The sequence below is a fragment of the Panicum virgatum genome, chromosome 6N (genome assembly GCF_016808335.1).
Source record: "Panicum virgatum strain AP13 chromosome 6N, P.virgatum_v5, whole genome shotgun sequence".
Classification (NCBI taxonomy): domain Eukaryota; kingdom Viridiplantae; phylum Streptophyta; class Magnoliopsida; order Poales; family Poaceae; genus Panicum; species Panicum virgatum.
The window spans coordinates 14,070,249-14,077,934 of record NC_053150.1 but is presented as its reverse complement, the minus strand read 5'-3'; the positions used below and the strand labels follow the sequence as shown (position 1 = coordinate 14,077,934).

The window sequence follows — 7,686 nt, the reverse complement described above, 5'->3', positions numbered from 1 at the left end:
GAGTACGTTATCGGCTCCTGCAAATGGCTATTTGTAGCTGTGATAAGCAGGAGTGGGTACCGCACCCGCCCCTAAAAATGGTATTTTACCCTCCCCTAAGAATTATTTTTGTAGTAGTGAGTTAATTAGTACTGTTAAAGCATACTGAGCGATGTTAGAGAAAGGAGCATTTGTCCCTCGCACGCAGTTAGTACCAGTCGGCAAGAACAGTACCATGGCAGCCATTTAGTGCCGATTAGAAAATAAGAACCGCAAAGAAACCAAAGCAATTCAAGAAGCAATTTGTGGATTCCTACGGGATGAGGTCATAAATCCAAACAGAAAATTTTATGTGCATCCTAGGATAAGCGTGGGTCGATTTGATCGAGACAAGGACGACCATGAAGACTAGTATTATTTGAAGAACTTGTTGGAAAACAACTTATATACTTGGCTACATGTAAATAGTTTTTATCCCAAGTGCATTATTATTAGAAGTAATTGTAATATTTCAAATGTAATAGTATTTGCTTTGATAGATATAAATATGAATACGCAAACAGCTACAAATATGAATTACAAATACGAGTGCTAGATACAAATACAAATACACAAATGGCTATGAATACGAATACCGATTAGTTAAAACTAAAAAGGAAAAGAAAAGAAGCATAGGTTAAACAAAACTTAGTACCGGTTGGTGCCGCGCCAGGCACCGCTGCGTGGCAAGCAGTTTAGTACCGGTTAGTGTACGCACACCAACCGGTACTAAACGTGCCGTTTAGTACTAGGCCTCCTGACATGTACTAATGCACGCGCACTTAGTACCGATCAGATGGTACCGGGTAGGAAGTCTGTACTAACCGAAGGTTCCTGCCCGATACTAATGCTTAAATCTCTAGCAGTGGAGTGAGACTGCCTCTTCTCTGGCTCATTGCTTTGGAAGCAGGAACCCAGCACATACACACATCCACTGTTACAAGCTACTGCCATTAAGCTTTGATATGCAGGCTTATTACTGCCAAACCAAACCGGAGTTTCGAGATTCTACATTCACTACTAGAAAACAAGCTTTAGGTTCACCCAAAAAATACCAGTAGGGAGACGAATCGGTACCTATGTTAGCATAGGTACCGGTTCATCTCCATACCGGTACTTTTGGGTGGATGAAATCTATGAATGAGCCTTACACTACTACAGCCACCCCTATCACCGCCGGTTCTAAAAGGGCATCACCAACGGTTTTGGGTACCGTTGGATTTAATTCGTTGGTGATAGCGGGGCCATCACCGCTGGTTCGTATCTGGAACCGTTGGTGATGGGGACATCAACACCGCCGGTTGAAGACATGAACCGGCGGTGAAGACCTTTTTCCCATCAAAAAAAATATTTTCATATAATAATATTGCATCATTTGTACAACATATATAATATATAATTATAGCAGCAGAATTCAACCATATGAGCTCATGCATCAAGATTAAACAAAAGAGTCCATATTAAACAAAAGAGTTCATACAATCACCTCTCAGCCTTCTCTCAGCCTAAGTAGAAATAATTTTCAGATATCTAGTAGAGAAGTTGAGAACTGACTTTTTCTTGTCGATGTCAGGAATATCACTTCTCTCAGCCTTCTCAACAATCACCTGCATTGCACAAATTGATACAATCAGCCTAAAACCATCCATCCATTTTGTCAGGCTGTAGGTATTCAAACAGCCTAATACCATCCATCCATTATGTAGTCAAAAAGATGTCATGCCCTGGCCTCCTTTTGCACTAGCAGTCTGCTTATTTATAGTTTGCCCATATCAATGCAAGATTGTTGTATTGCTGACACCTAATTGCTTGTGCAGTAAAAAAACATTGTCCTATTTTTAGTGTGTCTGTGGTCCTACTCAGCTCAATAAGTGGCAAAGCAGTAAAAAAAACAAGCAAGGCACAATGACAGCAATGATACTATATGTCATCTGATTGTGGAACACCTCATTTGCTCAAGAACAAGCAGATTCAGTTATTAGCTTAACTGAATTATATTAGGTAATCTCATCTCATTACTTAAACATGCATTCAACCTATCAGCTACTACTAAGCTAGCTAGGTTCAATAGCACAATATATGTTTGCAGTCCAAATTCAAACAAAAAAAACTTGAAGCAGAAATTTGTAGGGCATCAGAGTTGCATGCAGATTACCAGGCAAGGCCCCTCACCAAAGATAACAGAAAGAAAAAGGAGATAAGCAAAGCCTGATCAGAAAGCCGGCCTTAAGAAATTCGTGCACTTTTGAAATAAGCTTTGTACTACTGGTAGATGCATGCAGAGAACAAAGGACCTTAATCTAATGGTAGGTTAATTACTGCAAACAGTATGCTGTCCAATATTTTAGAGAAGCTTTATTACTGCAATAACAAAGGATGAAGTGCAAGAACGTTGCAGGCTCTATTCGATACACTTGCAGATAACGTAGGGGGTGAAAGTGCAGGGTAGAATGACAAAATTTCCTGTTTTTTCAAGTAGGCAGACATACTAAGTAAGACCAAAAGGCTGACCTATGAGATTGGTTTAAACTTCACAAACATATATTAAGAAAACTGATATAGCCATGAACTTGAGGATTGAATCGGGAATGAATAACATAACAGACTGATCATGGAAACAGAACATGACAGAATACACTCAAAGCTCCTATTAAGCTTGATCATACTATAAGTATGCATAGAAGAGCACAAGGTTTGCTACATACCTACAGCAGCACAATCATTGTGTCAAAATAGTGCCACATCAGTGGAGCCAAATCTAGAAACATCTTCCTTTTCTGAAAAATAGTTGCAAAAAAAATTACATACTAAAAGAAGGTAATCAGACGAGAGGACGACTTACTTCCTTGCTGGGTACCTAGTGTAGAGTACATTACATGATATGAGGAACTAGTGATTATGAAGGAGCAGGGTAAAATTAACCCAGGGAGGGGGCAATCGCAAGCAAAACAAACATGTGGATGGCGTACCCATGTCGGAGGAAGGAGCTCCCGGCGCCATTGACGGTGTAGAGGCCGTCGATGACGTCGAGGGGCGAGTCCAGGGGAACCTCGAGCGGCCTCCAGCGCAGCTGCGTGGGTGTGGCAGCGGCGGTGCAGCGGTTGAACTCCCCGACGAGGCAGATGTAGGCGGGGCGGGGCTGGAAGGGCTCGTGGGTCACTGATGGCTTGATCCAGTAGAGCCACCTACAGCAGAAGAAGCTGAATCTGAATCAGATGGATGGAGCAGTGAGATTGGCTGATGTGATGGCGGAGGAGGAAACGGGCGGGGGAAGGCTCCTGGCTTCTAGGCGGCTCCGGCCTAAGCTCAGGGAGGAGTGCGCTGGCCTGAGCTCAGGGAGGAGGACGAGGGGGCGGAGGGCCGGCCGCGGCAGATCCGCCATGCCCTGCATGGATCCGGCCACCATGGCCGCCGCGCAGGCCTCCGCCACCGCCGCCGCTACGGGAGGGGGCGGGAGGAGGGTGGAGGGAGGAGGAGGGGGCGCAGGGCCGGGCGCTGCCGCCATGGGAGGGCGTGGGAGGAGGGAGGATTGGGCGGAGGGCCAGCCGCTGCTGCCATGGGAGGGCGCGGGACGAGGGAGGAGGACGGGGCGGAGGGCCGGCGCCGCCGCCATGGGAGGGCGCGGGAGGTGGAATGGGAATTGGGAGGAGGGCGGCACCACGAGGGAGGGAGTGCTGTGGGCGGAAGCCAGGGGGAGGAGGAAAAAATACCTGAAAGAGAGAGAGAGGGAGGGGAGAATGAAAAAAATAGGTGGAGAACACATCACCGCCGGGTCATATTACAACCGCCGGTTCGTATTACGAACCGGTGGTGATACGTAAGCATCACCGACAGCATCACCGCCGGGTCCATTTGGAACCGGCGGTGATAGACTATCACCGCCGGTTCAAAACAAACCGGTGGTGATGGGGCGATGGCGATGATGTATTCTGTAGTAGTGTTAGGTACCGGTTGGTATTATCAACCGGTACCTAAATCTCTCCATATGTACCAGGTGGTAACTTTTATATTAGTACCGGGTGGTACCACCAACCGGTACCTATAGACGAGCCTTAGGTACCGGTTGCACCAACCGGTACCTTAGGAGCCTAAGTTACCGGTTGGTCATCCATTGGTTATTTTAAAAGGAAAATATATCCTTCTCAATCAGAACCACTATGTAGCTGAGATGGCAAAAGAGTAACACGCGAGGCTAGAGGTCGTGAGTTCAAATCCCAGCCAAAGAGAATATTTTGCGTGAATTTTGGAGGCTTAGGTACCGGTTATTTTACCCGGTACCAAAGGCTGAGCCTTTAGTACCGCTTTCGGGGTACCGGTTCAGAAAACCGGTACCAAAGGGCACATGCAACCGGTGACTTTAGCCATTTTTCTAGTAGTGATTTTGCTGGGAGCAGATAATTAACACAACTTCAAATTTTTAGCGAGTATTCCATTTTAATCTTGCTTTGTCAGGGGCTTTCCTCTGCGAGGCACTAGCTCTGGGTATATGTGCTGATATAAGTGGTTCTAGTTTCTATCTTCAGAATAAAACACAAACAGGATCCCGTAGCAAGACATGATCTGTGCGTACTGTCTAGCCACATCCCAAGCTCCACGAATTCCTACATGGAGATCCGTAAATCCTTCAGTATTGAAACGATACTCCTCTTTGGTCAATTGGCATTTTAAAGAATGGTTGTTCCTGTTCAATGAATTAAAGCAGATAAATGCAAAGATGAAGAGGGTTGTGCATGACAATTACATCAACAAACGCTAGCACCTTGACCATATCACACTTCACTTAAACTGTGGCATAGTGCTTCGCTGCTTTTATGCTAAGCATCCGCAATTAACATATATATCGTTTCAAAGGATTATTCTTTTTTTTTGTGAGCGCTAGGTTGTCTTATGGTCAGGCTCTGACATGCAGATCCGGACTTCAATTCTTCAGATAATAGTCGTACATGATGATAGCAAAACAACCAGGAACCTTGGCATGTGCCCGCTCAGCGGTTGTTATCGTGGCCGTTGGATCGCCTGGTTGGTCTGGCGCTTGTCAGAGCATGCAGCGGACGGCCCCCCGAATACCGAAACGTATATTCTGGTTATACTCTAAGAATACCTGGAGCACCGTATTGTACTGCGCTTACTATACAATATAAAAATAAGGTGCAGCTCCATCGCCCACCCCTATTCGAGACGACGCGGACCCGGCGGTCTGCTGCGCTCGGTCCCGGCACCCCGTCCCGGGCAACGCCGCGACGAGTCCGAGGGAGTCGCCGTCGGTGGAGACGACGGTGCCGGAGCCGACGACCCTGCTTCAGATCTACACCCGGCACGACTACGCGTGCCGCCGCCTACTACACCTCCTTCTGATGACGACGGTGTCGACCGCCGACGTCGCCTCCTTCAAATCTACATCCTGGGGGCCGCATTCTGGTCGCGCCCGCGGGGGCAACCTCCGGCGGTGTCTCGCCGCCTCCCAGGTACGCCTACCCTGCGTCGTTGCACGGGATCTGGGATCTACCTACGCGCCAGGACCCCTGCCCTTGAGCTTTTTGTGTTGTGATTCCGGTGGCTCGATCTACTTTTTTGATGTGCTCCCCTCGCTCGATCCACCAATTCGCACATTTGTTCGGCAATCGCCTTCTCTCCTGTGCACCTCTCTGTCCCTCTGTCCACTCTCTCTCTCTCTCTCTCTCTCTCTCTCTCTCTCTCTCTCTCTCTCTCTCTCTCTCTCTCTCTCTCTCTAAGGTTTCCCTAGATCTCACCGAATCTCTCATCTCCAGATTCATATGCAGCTTGCTAAAACTATCTGGTAATGTTTACAAGATGACTACATGTCTACATCTATTTTCCATTCGCTTGAACTCCAGCACCCTAACGCATTTCCTAGTCAGTGCACAGTGGAGTTAACCCAGCAGAACCCTAAAACAGCTTTTCCATAGAGCGCTGGCAAGACCTATTGCAACATTTGCAATGAAGAAACCCGCTAAACAGATAGTGCAGAAACCTAAACAGAAAGAGGAACTTACATCGCAATGAAGAAATCTTCTCATGTGGTTCCGTTCGTTGCGTGCTGTTCGGCAGCAAGCCGGAATGCCGCACAAGCATTTTAACTCGGGTACCTCAGACGGGTCTCGTTCCAATTGCAGCCATTCCTTAATCATCGAAAACCATTCCTTAATTATCGAAAACAGAGATGTTTGCGACCGCTAGGGGGTCTGAGTAAACAAACTAAATCCACAGTGGGCTTACCAGCGGTGCAGGCCGCGATGCCGCAGCGCAAGACACGGCGGGTGCCCCTGGTGAGCAGCGGTGACACGCCGGCGGCGACATCAAGGAATTATGGGAGGAAATCTGCTCGAACACAACAAATCATTAGGTAACGGCACCATATGGGGACAGCGGCACCAAGCTGCTCCCGTCGCGTACCTGGATTGCCTGTGGTGAGGAGAGGTAGCACGGCGGCGAGGAGGACGGGGGAGCGCAGTTGCGAAGCCGCTGCGCGAGTTTGTGGGCGCACTGCGGCAGCGGCGAGGAGCGCAGCTGCCAACTCGCTGGGGAGTTTGGGAGCGTCCTTGCGAGCAGCGGCGCAGAGGCGTTCGGCAGCGCCGGCGAGCAGCGCAGCTGCTAACTCGCCGGGGGGATTGGAGGCGAACGCGCCGGGATGCGAACAGACTTGCGGCGGAAGTGCCGCACTCGGCGTCTCGGCCGCCGACCCGGGGTGGAGGGGAGGGGGGTGGGGTCGGGTGCGGCTGGATATGCGATAGAATATCACACCATCACCTGAAAAAGCAGTCACGTGTGGTGGGCCACTTTACAGCCCAATATACATTACTATTTAAACATACCTAAAGCGTGTCTGATTTTGTTAGAAAAATTAATTAGACGTGCGATCTTTACACAATATTTTCTTAACTGTGGGAATGAGATGGAGAGAGGTTGCATGTTTGCCTGGAAGGTAAAGACAGAATTGATAATGTCATCATGCATGCATATAAACTGCAAGACTAAAAAAAAGTTATAGACTCTAAATTGAGAATCAAAATTAAATTTTGATTGCACTATTGAGTTTCTTGCGATGAGATCTTCAAAACAAGACCACATTTGCCTATATTTGCATGATATATTTTTTAAAATATTTTTTAATATTAAATCATTAATTTCAGATACTGGAAAAAAAAATTTTAACAACACGAACAAATAATTATTTTTAAGAACAAAAACATAAACACACCGAACAAATAATAATTTACAACGAACAAAACATTAAACATCACGAACATTTGTTTGTATAGAATAAATAATAAAAATAAATATCGCGAACAAATGAGCCAACATATCCAGACGATTTAATCTACAAAACAAACAAATAATTTGACATTGCGAACGAATTAGTTACATGCAGATAAATAATTTTAGCAATGTATCCCCCGGCAAATAAATTAATTTTTATGCAAATAGAATATCAACATGAGCTGAACAAGTTAGTATATAGCTAGAGTGTTTCATACACTGACTAATGATTCCAGAATGCAAATAAATTGGTGTACATTAGGCATAAGTCTTTTTAAATATGGACAAATAGATAGGAATTAAAAACAAAATGAAATAAAGATAAAGAATATCAGTAAAAAGAAAAATATCAAGTATTAATGTATTGACATCACTCACGAATGTATAAAT

At 46.1% G+C, this 7,686-nt stretch overlaps 1 long non-coding RNA gene across 2 annotated transcripts; it reads right to left on the bottom strand.

Moving 5' to 3' along the window:
* Positions 1-1,402: 1,402 nt before the first annotated feature.
* LOC120677315 lies at positions 1,403-6,729 on the bottom strand. 2 transcript variants are annotated; one of them, XR_005676262.1, is made up of 6 exons: positions 6,433-6,729; positions 6,256-6,357; positions 6,033-6,158; positions 2,988-3,203; positions 2,724-2,795; positions 1,403-1,766 (listed from the first exon to the last, which is right to left on the bottom strand). It is a non-coding gene; the product is annotated as an uncharacterized LOC120677315 (long non-coding RNA). The 2 variants fall into 2 exon arrangements; XR_005676263.1 differs by lacking the exon at positions 2,988-3,203.
* Positions 6,730-7,686: the final 957 nt, after the last annotated feature.